General features: G+C 41.7%; 1 protein-coding gene and 1 long non-coding RNA gene across 5 annotated transcripts in view; one reads left to right on the top strand and one right to left on the bottom strand.

Annotated features, from left to right (window-relative positions):
- CALD1 (caldesmon 1) overlaps positions 1–16,959 on the top strand; it is a 182,662-nt gene that overhangs the window by 62,373 nt on the left and 103,330 nt on the right. For both annotated transcript variants that reach the window (XM_064574931.1, XM_064574930.1), the window contains exon 2: positions 2,992–3,085. The gene's annotated coding sequence lies outside the window, so the exon portion shown is untranslated. The remainder of the gene's footprint in view (positions 1–2,991; positions 3,086–16,959) is intronic.
- The window catches only part of LOC135362061 (uncharacterized), a 28,265-nt gene that overhangs the window by 8,115 nt on the left and 3,191 nt on the right, over positions 1–16,959 (bottom strand). For 2 of the 3 annotated variants that reach the window (XR_010406359.1, XR_010406358.1), the window contains exon 3: positions 12,578–12,759. This is a non-coding gene — a long non-coding RNA (uncharacterized LOC135362061). Of the gene's footprint in view, positions 1–9,650; positions 10,171–12,577; positions 12,760–16,959 lie in introns of those variants that run through there. The other variant, XR_010406361.1, reaches the window with a different exon arrangement.

The raw sequence follows: 16,959 nt of genomic DNA, 5'->3' as shown, positions 1-16,959 counted from the left end.
TTCATTTGGGTAACCTAGGAAGGTGCTAGTTTCTGTTTCTCATGCTACCGACTGGCTTTAGCTAGGGGTTTTTTGAGGTTTTTAAGAAAATCACTACTCTTGGAGAACTAGAAATCTGATTGAGAGGACAGAAATTTCTCCTTTCCTTTTTTTTTTTTTTTTTAAGATTTTTATTTATTTGAGAGAGAGAGAGAATGATAGAGAGAAAGCATGAGAGGGAGGAGGGTCAGAGGGAGAAGCAGACTCCCTGCTGAGCAGGGAGCCTGATGTGGGATGTGATCCTGGGACTCCAGGATCATGACCTGAAACTGAAGGCAGTTGCTTAACCAACTGAGCCATCCAGACACCCTCTCCTTTCCTTTTATTACACCTTGATTCTCCCAGAGCTAATGCTTTCGTATAAAACCCAGATGGCCCCACATGCCTGAGCAGACGGTTCAATCAAAGAATCAATAAATAGCACCTGGCTGTTTGCCATGGGTTGGGAAGGGGGTTGTGGGAGGAAGACAGGCTCACTTGCCTAACACAATCCTGCTCTCTCTCCCTTCCCCTCTTCCTTCATCTCAGGTGTTTTCCTTCTTTACCATCCGGTCTAGACTCAGCTTTGCCTACAGAGAATTTCAGTAACTACCTTTGAGCCAGGTCAGCCGGAATCCATGTGTTGGGCACCGAATTAAAAGCTTAAAGGGGTCCAGTGAATAATAGGCACCCAGGAATCTATTTGAAGTTGCAAGGTAACTAATGTTAGAAAAAGATTTTAAAACAGGGAGTAAGAGCTTCATCAGTTTTGTGGCCCTTCAATTCTAACTTGGCAGGAAGAAAAATGGAGCAGAGACTGCCTTGAAAGCTAATGAATGTTAATATGCACAAAATTTGGCCTACAGTTTTGGGAAGTTCATCCATGGTTTCCATTCATTCATTCAACAGGTATTTCTTGATGTCCTCCTGCATGCTGGCAGGGACTAGGAGCTGTAAGGAACTGGATTATGAAGCAGGCTTAGGCAAGCTTTCCACCTAGGAAATGCCTCACGATTTTTTTTTTTTTAAGATTTTATTTATTTATTTGACAGAGAGACACAGCGAGAGAGGGAACACAAGCAGGGGGAGTGGGAGAGGGAGAGGCAGGCTTCCCGCTGGTCAGGGAGCCCGATGTGGGGCTCGATCATGACCTGAGCCAAAGGCAGACGCTTAACGACTGAACCCCCCAGGCACCCCAGGCCTCACGATTTTATTGTCCCCTTCTCCTCAGGTTTATAGGAAAGACCTCCAAACTTGGACCCACAGTAGAAGAAACAAAATTTAAGTGGGTTTGAGAGCTCTTGTCACTTTCTGGCTTTGTAACCCGGAAGTGTAATTATATGTTTTATCACTCCAACTGGATTTTAGTCTCCTTCAGATGCGGGCCCCCATTCCCAGAATGCTGAGCAAGGAACTTTAAAGATTTTTTTTTTTTTTGGACAGAGAGAGACACAGTGAGAGAGGGAACACAAGCAGGGGGAGTGGGAGAGGGAGAAGCAGGCTTCCCGCAGAGCAGGGAGCCTGATACGGGGCTCGATCCCAGGACTCTGGGATCGAGCCTGATGCGGGGCTCGATCCCAGGACTCTGGGATCATGACCTGAGCCAAAGGCAGATGCTTAACGACTGAGCCACCCAGGTGCCCCAAGAGCAAGGAACTTTAGATGTATGACAGAACAACAGTAGATGTGTGCACTTGGGACCAGTGGGAAGAGGTGGTAGAGGTTGAGGGAGGGGAGCTACAGATAGCCTGAGTGGCTGCTCCAGATTAAGGAAAGGGATAGCACCCAGATTTACTGACAAATCTGTGAGCCCCTTAAGGTTCCCTGATCGTTAGTTTGCATAACAGCCTTCCTCAGATGTATACAAACCATAAGTAACATGCTAAGCAGCTTTTTGTTTTGTTTTGTTTTTTTACCTGTGAAAACTGAAATGAGAATCTAGGAATCCAGGTCCAGTTTCTAGCAGTGAGACTCCAAGCCAGTCCCTTCACCTCTATGAGCTTCTGTTTTCTTCCAATGCCCGGTGGCAGAGGCTGGGGATGGATGAAAGCAAGCTATGTTCTTTTTTTTTTTTTTTTTAAAGATTTTATTTATTTATTTGACAGAGAGAGACAGCGAGAGAGGGAACACAAGCAGGGGGAGTGGGAGAAGGAGAAGCAGGCTTCCCGCCGAGCAGGGAGCCCGATATGAGGCTCGATCCCAGGACCCTGGGATCATGACCTGAGCCGAAGGCAGACGCTTAACGACTGAGCCACCCAGGCGCCCCGAAAGCAAGCTATATTCTTAAGGTCCACTTGAGATCCATTACTCTACTTGATTAAAGGCAAACATTAAAAGCGCAAAGTTGCATTTCATACTCATACTCATTAGAAGTCCTTGTTGCATTGTGTTGGGAAAGGCTTAAGGGTATAATGGTGATTTAGTCTCACAGTTGTTATTTCTTTGGTCTTTCTAATGTTTAATATTTATTGCTGTGTTTCAGGTGCAAGAGAGTTAACTCTAGATTATCTACTAGTACATTTCTATAATTGTAATCCTCCAGACTCTGCTCTACCCATTAGTCAAGTTCCTGACCATCACCAACAGAAGACTCTGGACAAAGCAAAGGGCCCAAATGGTCTTTGAGAGTCTGAAGCTTGGAAGGATTGTGGTTGGGCTTGGAGAAGGGGGTGTCCTTGACTATGTTCTAAAGCCTTTGTCTTTGATTATTGGCATTTGTAGTACTCCCTGTTCTGTATTAACTATATCACCTTCTCCACCCCATTACTTAGAGTAAGTTAGAGGTTGACACTGGAATAATTGTGCTCATTTTCTTAAAATGCAATTGCACAACATCCGGTGGTAACTTATTTCCCCCTTTAAGGTCCTAACTCACAATAGTACCTGAGGAAGAAAGGATATTTTAAAACATACAGTCTACAGTAACTAAAATTCATTCCACTTAATCATGTTTCCATCCTCCTTTTATACCAGGTATCGTTAAAACATTTTAAGATCCTTCAATCAAATTCTACAAGGATTGGTGATCAACCAGAAGGCTCAGAAGTGGACATCTGATTGCTTACCTGTGAGTAGCGTTTATGTGATGGAGGGGTAGGGGAGGCTCTGTTCTTAGCAGTTACACAGCCTCTCTGTGCCTGATTTTTTAAATCCTTGCACCTAAAGATGCACTGTGAGAAGCCAGGCTTTCTGCTATGCTCCTCATAGTTTATTTACCAATTAATCCATCAAGTTTGGAAGGAATTGTTTTCTCTGCTTTGTAATTTGATTTTTTGCTTTGTTTTTTTCCTGCATATATAACAAGCAAAACAGTCCCAGATCAATAATAATGAAGTCCTCACTTCCGGCAAAGAATGCTGATGACTTGAGGGAATGGAGAGATGATAAGTCAGTCTTCCCCAGTGAATAAGCTCACCTTTGCACAGACACTGGTGATTTCAGGAACAATAAGTACCATTACTTCCGGTGAACCCTCCTCAGCCGGAAGGAGAACTTCCACCAGCTGGAAGGTCTACTGGGGAGCAGAAAGAGGGGATTTCAGAAGGGAGAGGATATGGAAAGTAAAGGAAATTTCACTTGTTCACAGTGTTGCCCAGGCTGGCACCAGTAAGAGGGAAAGTTTTTCAGGAATTCAGAGTGGTTCCCAGACAATTGTTTCCGGATTATATCCCTTGCACCCTGTAGTAGTTTGCTCGGGTTGCCATAGCAACATACCACAGACTGGGCGGCCTAAACAACAAAAATTTCCCCACAGTTCTGGAGGCTAAAAATCTGAGATCAAGATGTCAGCAGGGTTGGCTTCTCCTGAGGCCTCTCTGCTTGGCTGGCACATGGCTGTCTTCTCCCTGTGTCTTTGCATGGCCATCCTGTAGTGTGCACACGTGTTTTGTGTCTCTCTGTGCATCCAACATTTCCCCTTCTGACAAGGACACCAGTCATATCAGATTAGGGCTCACCCTAATCATCTCATTTTAAGTTAATCCCCTCTTTAAAAACTTGATCTTCAAATACGGTTACATTCTAAAGTACTGGGGGTTAGGACTTGAACATATGAATTCAGGGCACCACAATTCAATCCATAACACCCCATTATCGTTTGTTTCTAATATTTGGATTTTTAGTTTATTGAAGATGGACTTCCCTCTGATTCTTCTCTCCTGAACTTTCATAGCATGGACATCACTCTCAGAACATTTGGTTATGCTGTGGTGTGTTGTAGTCCTTTGTGTGCAGCTCTCATTTTCCAATAACATGGTGTTAGTTTTGAAATTGAAGAGTGTGCCTTTTACATGTCTCACAGCTGTAGGGAAGTTTTATATATAGTAAGACATTTAATAATATTTATTGAATGAATGAATACATAGATGATTAGATGTAGCCTCTGAACCTACAATTTATTTGCTTTAAGACTATCTCCAAATGATGATTATTAGTGGTCCTTTCTCCTCATTTGCTGCCCTCTATCACAACAAGTGGAAATAAGACTGGAGAGGGGCTGGAAGAAAAATATGATTAGCTGATCCCAGGAGACTTACCTGTCTTCTCAAAAAGGGAGGAGACAGTAAATAGCATGAGCCTGCCCCAGATCCTATCACTCTTCCATGAGAGCGCTGTTCCAGGAAGGAAGGACGATGAGTTTAGATTGGGATTTACTGAGTGTGAGGACTTGTGGATTCTCAAGGGCCTATGCCAGTCTGAAGCTCAGGTGAGAGCTAGAGACAGAGATGTCCCCAGTCATAACCTCTACTTAGGAATTAGAACCATGAGAATGGATGAAGTCATCCAGAGAGATTGCGTGGAGATAGAGGAGCAGTGTTTCCAAAATGCCACCAGAAATTGTACGCAGAAGGTTTTCTTGGTAAATAACAGAAGAACCCTCCCATGAAAAAGAAATCCACATGCTACTTCTAATGAGGGGTTGTAAGAACATATATATTAACTAATATATGTCTATCTATTTCTCTCTCCTCATTTATTTGGACCTATTTTATTTCTTTTTCTGTCCCCTCCTTTGGGTCTATGCCCCACACCATTCCTGTGGGGCTTGTCCTCCCCAAATTTGCCAACCTCTAGCTAACTGTACCCATGAGCATGTATTTGACTCCCCAAGTTTCTGCCAACGGGGTCTCACACATCAACTCCTTCCTTTGTGGCCATTGTTTTCATCAACCAATCAGAGCTGATCAGACTGGACGATAGGGGAGCCTGGGATTAGATTCCTCAATGTCAAGTAGATCCTTCTCAGGGTCAGGGGCATAGACCATCTTGTCTAGACAGCCAGTAAAGGGCTCAGTGGAAGGGAGTGGACCACTTTCACATTGAACTCCTTCCTTAGTCCATTGATCCCTGCGGGTTTTCCCCACTCCTCTACCTGTGCTCTCAAGGAGGCTTTGGCAATATTTTAGAGTTTCACAGCCAGGCCAGAATGGGGGCTGGTGGAGCGTGGAGAGGCCATGGGCCATGATGGCCATAACAATCTTCTCTCTAGGCCCCACCAGCAAATGTCATTTCTCATGGGGCCAGGTTTATCCCAGCACTAGTTTTCCTGCTTTCTGTGATACAAACAAAAGGAGGAAAGATATTTATTCATTTCGTTTATTTTCTGAAGTATTACATTTCTTCCTTTAAGTTCTCTCCTTGCAATTATTTTCTTTTTCTCTCCTCTCTTAGTTATCTTTCTTTAGCAGAACCTTGATCTTTCCTTGGATTGTCTGATGATCCGTGGAAGAAACTGTCTGAGGTCTGGAAACTTCCTCCTTCTCTGCAAACCCCACCCATGTTCTTTAATGAACTGTGAGATACCAGCTTTCTTCATGTACCCACTTCCACACTTCCCTCTTAGTGTTCTTTGAGTAGCTAGAAAAAGATGCCAATTTTTATGCAGCTACCCAGAATATCAATGACACCTGAATCAGTGATTTTTACTCAAATTGTTATTTATGTAACATGAGAAAAGAGAAATTTTGTAGTCAAGAGAAAATAGCTCTACAATCCATGAATGGCCTAGATGGGGTGTTCCAAATGAATGGTGGCCAATGGCCAGCATAGGTGCCTCCTGACTGTGTTTCATTAATTTCAGTCAGCTACAAGGTTTGGAGAGAGAGATGATTTTCCTATGAGCATGTAAAAGAAGTGCTTTGAGTGGTAAGGCTTTGCCCTTGTTTAAGAACAGCATAAATGGGAGATTTTATAACCACTGTGGGCCAATATTTTTGGAGTCGGTTGAAACTCCAGATGGGGTGGAAAGAGAAGTTTCTTTTTTTCTTCCTCTTTTCGTGAGTTTTGCAGAACGAGTCTCCCTGGACACCTTTAATAAAGTGTTCAGTCTCTTGTTTAGTTCAGGTGTGCCCAAGCTTGTTATCACAGGATCTGAAGGGGTCTTTCTTAAAACTAAGAATCTTTTCTATAGAATTCTGGTAGTGGCTCTAGAACCAGCCTGATATGTGAGAATGTCTTGAATCCACTCCTTCCCCAAGAGTCTCACCTTTAGGAGTCTGCGTGTAGGTCCTTGTCATGAGGTATAAGGAAGAAAATACGCAATGAGCCCAAGTTTGGTGAGGGACTGAAAGGACAAAAGGAACACAATCCCATAGTCATCTCAACATTCTGGAAACTTTCACGTTAGGCGGGGTAAGAGGACATTCCAGCATCACCCTATTCGGATTTTGTAACTTTGGCCAAATGATGGCAGTTTCGAGGCCAGGGAATTGCAGCTGGCTTTAGGAGGTGCCTCTGTGGAAGCACACATTCCTGCCTAGCACAGATCTTGACAGAGGGGGTTGTGCCAGGGTGGACAAGCCAAGATGAAGGCCACAGAGGGCAGGGAGAAACATAGACAGTGGTGCCAGGAGCACTTTCTAGAAGAAAGTCTCTTCTAGAACTCCTTTCCAGACTTTTGTTCCAATGGGTATGAGTAAAGAGAAAAAGAATGATTGTGCTATTTAATAGATTTCAACCAAAATGATCAAAAGTCTTACCTGAGGCTCTAACTATGATTGGATTTATATAGTCCAAGGACATAGTTCCAGCTGCTTCTGAACTCTGCTTTGGAATGTTCAACAAAATGCGGCTGTGGACATCTTGCAGTACGTGCAACCGTACTCCAAGAGGGTTTACGTAGAACAAGCATTCAGTCAGAGTGGGGACATCTGAAACAGTTTCCTTCCTACCGTTCTCTACATCCAGGTCCACCTTTACGCCAAATTAAATCTAGATTTTTTTTAATCGACTTTTACTAAGGAAAAGGCAGAGCCGCATTCCCTGACACAGATATTTTAGGCCAAAATTATTACTTGGGCCTTTCTTTTCCTCCTCCTTTTTGCTATTTCAAAACAAAATGTCTATCATTCACTCTAACACCAGCGTTTAAGAGCTGGAGACAAATGGAGTCTGAATATTCACGCCAACGTGGTACAAATGAGCTGTGATTTCAGGATGCTGGCTGTTTCTCTGACAGGAGAAAGGAGCAGTTGACTAGTTTAATATCTTTGGCTGAAAACACTTTCTTATAAAGGGATGGAGAAGGCCAACGTTAATATTGGGTCCTGTTATTTAATGACCAGAAAGGATATATCATGGAATGGGGCATCCTCAGACTGGGGAAAGTGTGTTTATCATACCCAGAGGATGCAGAGGGGAGAGAGAATATACACACAGGATGAGACTGAAGGAAGGAACTCTTCTAAAAACATTTTCTCCAAGTTCTTCAAAGAATTCCTTCCATAAGTATATTATACCCATGATTGTGAATATGATTCCATCACAGACTTATACCATGTATAAACATAAAGACATCTGTCGTAATGAGAGACTCTGGGGATATTTCTAACTGCCTCCCTCAGAATGTGGCTAATGGTTTAGAAATAAAAGATGCAGTTGTAAGTTGGGGCTTAAGGGGGAGGCTTGTGACCACCATTAGCACCATCTGTCCTTTTTCTTGTTCCTCAAACACATATATTCAGTTACTCATGAATTTACTGTTTCTACAGTATATCGAACTGGACCCTCTCCATCTCAGATGCTATGTTAGGTCTGGGCTATATTAGCAATTCTAGTGTTCCTTCATCCTCTCCTACAAAATGGACTATTTCTTTATTCAATGCAATGGAAAATTTGGTGAATCCAATAATGCATTCATTGACGTAAATTGTGATTTCCAATACTTTTGTTTGTTTTTCAGTGGCCTCATCTTGGCAAAGAGTCATAATATTTTAAATTTCTCTGCACTCTTGTCCACCTGTCATGCTTAATTATGTGGTTTATAGGCAAAACAAGCAATGCACTGGCTATATCTGTAATTTTTTGCTGCAAATTGCTTTGAAGAATGATGCATAATTGCGCCCAATATTATTTGTTTCCTAAATTCTGGTTTTCAGGAAACATTTTTTAAAGGGGGACATAACTGTAGTTTCAAAGAAATTGAAAATTAAAAGCAAAGTAAGGATACTGTGACATTTTTATGGAATGCTCAAAAGACCCTAAGGTGAGAAATCCAAAGTTGATTTGCCATGAAACCAATGGAGCTGAAACTGTAGGGCCCCTCCCTTGGATACGTCTCTGCCACAACCGTTCTGCGAATGTTTTTTTACATTTAAAACTGTATTCTCTTTCTTAAAGAAGCCCTCCCGAATAATCTTCACATCCCACAAATGTGGCTCTGCCCCGAGACCGACACAAACAGATAAACTTAGATGATTGATCTTCACATTTAAAGCTAATTAAATTTTAAAAAGCAAAGAGTCAAAGTGTGAAGTACTGTATTTTATTTTTTAAGACTTTAGAATGAATTCAGCTTATTTTCTAAAGTAAACCCCACTTAAGTGAAATAATACATCAGTTTGCCAAAACACAAATGAACATAAACAGGAGATTTCAGGGGCACCTGGGTGGCTCAGTTGGTTGGGCATCTGCCCTCGGCTCAGGTCATGATCCCAGGGTCTTGGGATCAAGTCCCACATCGGGCTCCCTGCTCAGCAGGGAGCCTGCTTCTCCCTCTGCCCTCCCCCTGCTTGTGCTCTCTCTCTCTGTTAAATAAATAAAATCTTTAAAAAAAAAAAACACAGGAGATTCATTTTTACTTCACTAATAAGCATCACATATGAGCTTACCCTAACATGGAGTAGGCCAAATCCAGGAAACAGCTCCTACTAAAGTGCATTTTTACAGGAGCATAGATCCTTCCAGGCAATCACCGGTCATTTCATCATCAAGGTTCTTGCCACAGTCTACCTTATATTATCCACTTACAAGTCTTTTGAGATGGGAGCATTGTTCTGTGATTAAAAGCACAGACTCTGGGGCCAGGCTGCCTGGATGTAAATGCCAGCTCTATCATTTCCTAGCTCTGTTACCTTGGAGACATGACTCACCTTCTCTGGGCCTTTTTATCTGTAAAATGGAGACAATACGGATTGTTATGAAGATTTAAATTGATACTTAAAAAGTTCTGAGAACTGTGCTTGGTACAGAGTAGGCTAAGTAAATAAACTTCTCCATGTGGACTGTAAGCTTATATGGGTTCTTTTGTGGGTTTACTCTTACATCTCCTCACAGTGCCTAGCTTGATCAGCCATTAATGAATGGCCCTATAATCAGGGGTCACAAACTGGCAACCTGAGCCCCACATTGACCTGTATATATATGCTGCTCTTGCCCAGCAAGGGTGGTTTTTTTTTTTTTTTTTTTGAATTTGAATGCTCTTAGGGGTGCATCCATTCTCCTCCAAGTGGAGGGCACTTCAGGTAATGAGAGAGAGAAAGCAGCGACAAAGGCCCAGAGGCAGAAACAAGGGCTGCATTATTGCAGGACTAAGGAGTGTGGCCTGGGCTGTGAGTTGTGTTTTCACGTTGAGGGTGGGGTCGGGAGAGGAGTCCTATGATGGGTGCAGTGAAGCCATTTCATGGAGGGCCTCTGGGGGTTCCAGAGATGCAGGATGGTGGCGTGTGGGAAGCAGATCATTCTTCCTCACTAGCCCCTTCAAAACCAAGGCATGTAAACCTCCCAGTCATCATCCCTCACCTGCTTATTCCCCAAACCAGGAGTCCCACATGGCCAACAGCTTCCCAGACCCATAGGCCGTCACTGAATGGAGACAGTAGTAAACCTTGGGTTGCTCCTGTTTCCAGTTGAAGGCATCTTTGATTGCTCCTCTTGCTAACAAAGAATATTCAAGTTCAAGTTAAAATAGCCTGTCATTGCTGGGGTCAATTCAGCCCCATCTGTAACATCTGTTTTTGAAATTCAGCTGAGACCCTGACTTAAATGCATTTAACTTAAAAAGCAGCAAAAGAACATCTTGTTTTCCTGAATGTCCAGGGGCTGTGTGTCAACAAATGAAAGGTCTGTTTGTGGTATTCAAAGGGGAAAAGCTGGTTGTGAGATGTTCTGCCACTGGGGTAAATTTATTATGGACTGTTCATTTCTTGGAATCTTGAACCAAAGTTTGAAAAAACAAAGTGGACCAGCTTTGTTTCAGTCAGCAAATTTTGGCTTAATGGTGGGTGGGAAACGTGCTTTTCTTGTCAGAAGGTCACTGAGCTGGATGGCTTCCAGAAAGATGCCCTCATTCCTGCCTCCTACTTTAGCCACGTGAAGTTGATATCTTAAGTGGATTCTCTATGTCTATATAAATTGTGGCAGACAGCATCTGATATATCATTATTTTTATATTACTTACACAGGACCTGAGGTGGGAAAGAAGGGGTGAGAATAGTTCATCATCCCTCAAACCTGACTCGCTACTTTAGTCCTCACTCACTTCTTCAAGAGAGACAAGTAGAGAAAAGTTTGATTTATCAGCACCCAGAAGAGTGTCTGGCGCAAAACAGATGTCTTTATATATGTAGTTGTTTAATGAATATAAACTCTGGTCTTATAAACTCACGTTCTCTTTATGAATGCATGTCTGTATGTGTATTAATATCATTCCTGTTTGAAAAAGCTGTTACTGCCTATGTCCTATTTTAGTCCAAAGAAAAGCATTAGGTCACCCCTGTCGCTCTCTCTCGGAGCATTGTGTTTTTCCTTTCTAACCCTTATCCCAATTCGTATTTTATTTATTTATTGCCTATCTCTACCATCAGACTATAAGCCCAGCAAGGGCAGAGTAGTCGTGTTCACAACTTATTTGCCACACCAAGCAAGGTGGCTAGTACACGGATATTACTTCACAATATTTGTTGAATGTTTTTCCTAAAGTTTTCATCGTGATGATGGTTGCAGAGCCTTAACCACTTTTGCTTATGTATGAATTTAATCACAGTGAAGAAGACAGTAGGGCTTGTAATGCAGTTGAATATGCAGAGACCTTTTGTGTGATGACACACTCACACTCATTTGACCATACACTCTATTGAAGGTCATGGTGGAATGGGTTAGTCTAACCATCTCTATTTTCTCAAGTTGAAGTTGTTGAGCCACATCTGCCATTATAGCTGGCCAAGATCAGTGTCATAGCACATGGCAATAGTTTAAGATTTTTTTTCTCTCTTAAACAGTTAACTCATTCCTGGTGGTATTAATCTATGACTTCAGCCTTATTAGCAATAAATTCTGGCCCACCAAGCTACCTGGTAAAGGCAGTACAAGGATCTATGGTCAGAAAGAAGATCTTTTCAGTGCCCAATGGACATACAGTTTAATGTGCATATTCATTTGTCTGGTGGTCACTGTAGACCTTTCTTATGGTCAAGCAAAACAGGAACACTTCAACTTGAGTGGGAACAAAGTAGATTCACTTGCTCCATTTTGCTTTGGCTGTCTGCGTAGACAGGGCTGAAATGGGAATGACTTGTGTGTTCCAGGAGATCTCAAGAGAAATGCTCATTCGTTTACCGGAGGTGCAATTCCACAACAGTTTCTTGCTTTGTATACTTGAAAAGATTCCCAAAGAAACAAAGTTGGATGCAGAAAAAATAGTGGGAGAGAAGAAAAATAATACTCTGAATTCTGAACAATTCTGCTTTACTAGGTTGAGCTGTCTGCCAGCTGGCCACAGTGTTGACTACTTGTAATATATACTTTTGGTAGGCTGCATGTAGTTCTTGGAACTGTTTATATTAGACGGCAGAAACTTAATTATTCCAAAATTGGCAAGACTTGCTTTGTTACTTACTACAAAATTGCTTAGTCATCTTCATACCTAGCGTGGACAGCATTGTTTGAGTGTGAAAAACTGGGAAATGCGCATGTTCTCCAAAGAGACTTTAGATCAGGTAGAAAAACAAGAAGGTATCATTTTTTGCAAGATGCTTAGCAGGTGGTTGCCACATGTTTTAATTGGACAAGCGAGGTGCCTGTTGAGTTGGAGTCCTTGATTACAAGTATTTCTCTGTTTTCCTTGTGGATTTTGTCAGAAGTAAAAACCCACCGCTGCTGCTTCCTAGATTGTGTTCTCCTCCTGCATTTTGCAAAGCACAGGTTTTCCAGCAAGAGGCTGAGGAACCCTAGAATCAGCTGTCAGAACAGCTTTCTTGCTCTCCTAAACAAAAAGGATGTCCTTTCAAGCTGGTTGTTACCCACGTCCTCCCTTTGACTCTTTTGGTTTGAATACCTATCTTACCATACTTGAACTACTGCTTTCCAAATGCAATGCAGATTTATGGAGCTCCAGCAAGGAAGCAGGCAGGCAAAATGAGTCTCTTCTGTGCGTTTTAGGATTTGAGGTGGCGCCGGAGGTCTCCAGGTTTTTCCAGGAATGCCCGTGGCAACCTCACACTCTTCCTGTGACCTGGGCTGGGGCTCCTGAGAGAGATGGTGAGAAAAGATAAAAGTCCTATAGCCAATGGGTAATGACACCAGGCTTGGGAGAGGTGGGTTCCCAAGCAAACATCCAGAACAGTGCCTTATGTTTCTAATTACTGAGCATGGTTAGAGAGCAAAATCAGGCAACACTTTTTTTTTTTTTTTTAGACTGATGGAAGCATTTAAATCGGCTCTGAATGTCAGTATTTTCTAATTATGATGGAGGAGTGGCAAGGAATCTCCAAAGGCCTTGGCAATTTAGAGAGTTTCAGCCCAACCCCGATTCTCTTCTTTTCTTATTCATCATATGTCTTCTTTGTCCTTCTTTCTCTTTGAACGTCCCAGAACTAGCCTATTCCCTCAGTTACAAATGCCTCTTCCTGAAACCAGAATGTCTTTCTAAGACAAGGTTCTTTTCCACTAGAGGAAAACAACCATAGCTACAAATCGCAACATAAAATAGAGCTCCATAGTGAACCACCACCACCCCCAAGGTAGTACTAAAGTACTAAAAGCTGGCCTGGAGACACCCACGGCCTTTTGAAAATGCCTCAGCCAAGTTCCTCTGTTTACCAATTAAGTGCAGTGAAAGAAATGCCCTGGAATCCATTCCAATTCAACAAGTATTCAACTTTGCTGACTGTGAGAAAAACTAGTCCGTTAAGGGACTATTTGATCGGCCCCTGAAATATTATTTCGAAGGATCACAAAAATGAGTAATAACCTCAAGGAGATTACCATCTTCTAGGAAAGACAGATATGTACCTAGAAATCCAAATACAAGCCAATAGAAATAGAATATGGGTATCCGCACAAATCCATGTCAGTGAGTAAGTGGTTCAGGGACCTTGTAGTCTTAGGCTAGTCTTAAACCTACACTGTGAGTCATTTCTTATGTGAAGAAAAGTCCAGAACTCTCCCAACTACAACTACCACCTACATGATTCATGTGAAAGGAAAGAGGAAACAGTCTAGGCACTTTTCAATTTATTAACTGACTTCTATGTAGATTTATATGTTTAATTGTTTATCTATTATGTCCAGGGGATATCATGAATAATGTCCCTTGGTTTGGTTTCAAAGCTTTTCACTTAAGATTATAAACTCCTAGAAGATAGCCTCTAACTTGCTTCATAATTCTAGAACACAATAAATGTATTTGCGGATCATGATGAATAGAATTGAAAAATTCACTAAGGAATGATTAGTCCCCAATTAATAATAGCATGTCCTTCATGTGCAAACCTGTTACCACTAGCAAAGCACCTCTAGCACATAACTTTGAATTGTCTCCAGCAATGTAACTGGATATATAGCCTGCCATCCAAACTGTCTCACTGTGCTAATACCCTGTGTTAGCAAGATAGCTGGGTCTTAATTTTGGCTCAGGTCATGATCCCAGGGTTGTGAGATTGCTGGATATGCGTCCTGCTTAAGATTCACTGCCTCTCCCTTTCTCCTCTTCCCCACTAAAAACAACCACCACCACCACCACCACCACCACCTAGACCCAGAGCCTTAGCCAGCTATCTTGTTGACATATAAATCTACATATATCTTAAAAACTATCTTTCACTACAGCCCTAAATAGCTGGCCATTTCACCTCTACCTGACTCTTCAATAATAGGGGTTCACACTTTCTTAGCAGCCCTTCCTATTGTTGGATAGTTCTGTTGGGGCAAGGACCCCACCCTTTTACATCAGAATTAGCTTCTGTTATCAGGCATACAGTTAGAAAACACATTTCTACATTTCTTCTGGCCAAGCTATGCATTTTTGGTCCTCACACAGACACAGGTTGGTGGAGAAGTTCCATCTTTGCCTCAGCGTTCACACCTATGCCTTTTAGAGGCCAAGAGCAGAAGTGGCCCCAGGCCTGTTCTGATTTAGTATTCATCTGTGTCTTTCAGTGTATTTTCTTTGAGTTTGCCAAGGAAAAGTATTTTAAACTCTGGGGGAAAAGGGCACAGAAGCAATTGTGTTCTGCATTTTCACTTCTCCTCACTCTTCTCAGAATGGTGTAGAGATTATTCTAAATGCCAGTGGTGGTTTTCCATTGATGGGCTGTGGTTCAGGACCTGGTGCCAAAGTTGTATACATCTCAGCCTTCTTTCTTTAAATGGAGGTAAACCTACTCTTCTACCTGAGCATCAAACAGTGATTGCCCTAGAGATCTGAAGTGCTCCAAATGGAGCAGTAGTGTTTGTGATAACACTCTGAGATGCGACCTGAAGTCCCTAAATGCGTTGTCTTCCCAAGTGTTGGGAGTCAGTGCACATAAACACCATCACTTCATAAATCTAAAATGCCCAAACTGCCCACTCTTGCTAAGGTGAAGAGAAGCCACAAAGACATTGATTTTAGTCATGTTAAGTCTATCAGCGTTTTGCAAATGGAGAAATACAAATAGAGAAAAGATAATGATAAAAGACTGAGCAGGAATGGAAAAAAAAAAAAAATACAGGCCATAACCTGTTAGTCTGCTCTTAGTGTGGCTTCGTGTTCTGGATTCCACTGACTGGAGAACAGAAACAACCTGAGAAGGTAGAGCTCCTCAGGTTGATCCCATTCATTCTTATTTCTGTGTTGCTGGTCTTGACAAATGTGCCTTGGTGATTGCATGTATTTTTTTTTTCTTAAGTAGCACAAATTTTTGGAGCAAGATGGTGAAGGTTGAGCTAAAGTTAAGTCCAAACTGTATGTTACAATCGGTGTGTTTATTTGGTTTTTGAGTCCCAAATGAACCATTCTGTTCAGAAAAGAGCAAAGCAGGTTGATAAATTGAATTTTTTTAAGAAGGACAAAAGTTCATTTTCTACAGTCAGAAAGAAAACACTGCCAGATTTACTGTGTAACTACTGCAAATGTGGGTTTATATAACTTTTGAGATTCATATATAGTCTATTACCAAAGTCTTTAATTCACTTTGTAAACACTGATCAGTCAATAAAATATAGAGATGAATCAGCTTGAGTTACATTTTCCATACTCAGAATGGTAAAATCTAGAATAAAAATCTAATGGTTCAAATCAGCTATAATTCCTGAGTGCCTACTATGTCCCGATAATGAAGAGATTTTTTAAGCAATGGTTATCTATTCATAAGTGGCCTAAAGCATGAAAATATACAGAAAATATGATATCAATAAAATATTTAAATACTAGTTAGAACAGTTAAGCTGTGGCAAAACAGTACATTTATTAATTACCAAAAGTCCTCAGGAAAGCCATTATGAAAAAGTGAAATCTGAGCCAGGAATTTTTGACTAAATAGAATATGGATAATGAAAAGGGGAGCCCGTTCCAGATGGATGTGATATGTGAATTAAAAGTGCAGAGAAAGAAAATTGAATGACGTGGTTGAGAAGCAATAAAATAGTTTTATCTAGGATGCCATGGGACAATGTGCTTGAAAGGAAGGTTAATGCTGTCTAAATTAGAAAATTAGAAGAGAATGTACTTAGATATCATTTACACCTGGAAAGGAGGAAACATGGACATATCATGTTTGATGCATCCAACTTTGGTGGATGGGAGAGCAGGCATGGAACCATAGTATTATATAGAGTAGGATGAAACCTTGGCCCTTACCTAGTCCAAGTACCTCATTTCAGATTCCTAAGTGTGAGTCCAGGTCACTGTTCACCAAGAGTTTGTGGGGAAAGACGATGGAAGGATTGAGGTGAGTGAAGATCATTTGAAGGGCAGAGGTGAGGAATCTGCTGGGATACGTGACACCCAGGAATTATCCAGTACATGTAGGATGAAGAGAAGCATCACTGAGCCACAGTGAGCACCCAGCTGAAATTCACACAAACCCTTGAGGCAGACGAAACATGGTTCCTGACTGTCTCCTATAAGCCCTGAATCTCAAGAACAAAAACCAGAAAACAGATGATAGTTGTGATTCAAAATTGAAGATGGGTGTGATAGACCTGGTAGAAGTTTAAAGAAGCAAGGAAGTCTGAAATACAAGTTCCAAGAGGACAGGGACCTTTTCAGTCTCATTCACTGTTGTATTCCCAGGGCGTGTGACAGAACTTGGCACCACAGTAAATGCTCAGTAAATGCTTATTGCATATTGATGGTATAATTTTTGTGTGTGTGTGTGGGGGGGGTTTCACTGAATGAGTTGGACCGTAAAATTTGCAGTGGGTAAATAATGGTGACTAGTCATAAAGGATATGTCTAATAATGGT

Source organism: Mirounga angustirostris, unplaced genomic scaffold (assembly GCF_029215605.1).
Source record: "Mirounga angustirostris isolate CCGP_5_RB_7025 unplaced genomic scaffold, mMirAng1.0.hap1 SCAF_12, whole genome shotgun sequence".
NCBI lineage: Eukaryota > Metazoa > Chordata > Mammalia > Carnivora > Phocidae > Mirounga > Mirounga angustirostris.
The sequence above is the reverse complement of the archived record's forward strand: the minus strand, read 5'-3'. Positions and strand labels throughout refer to the sequence as shown.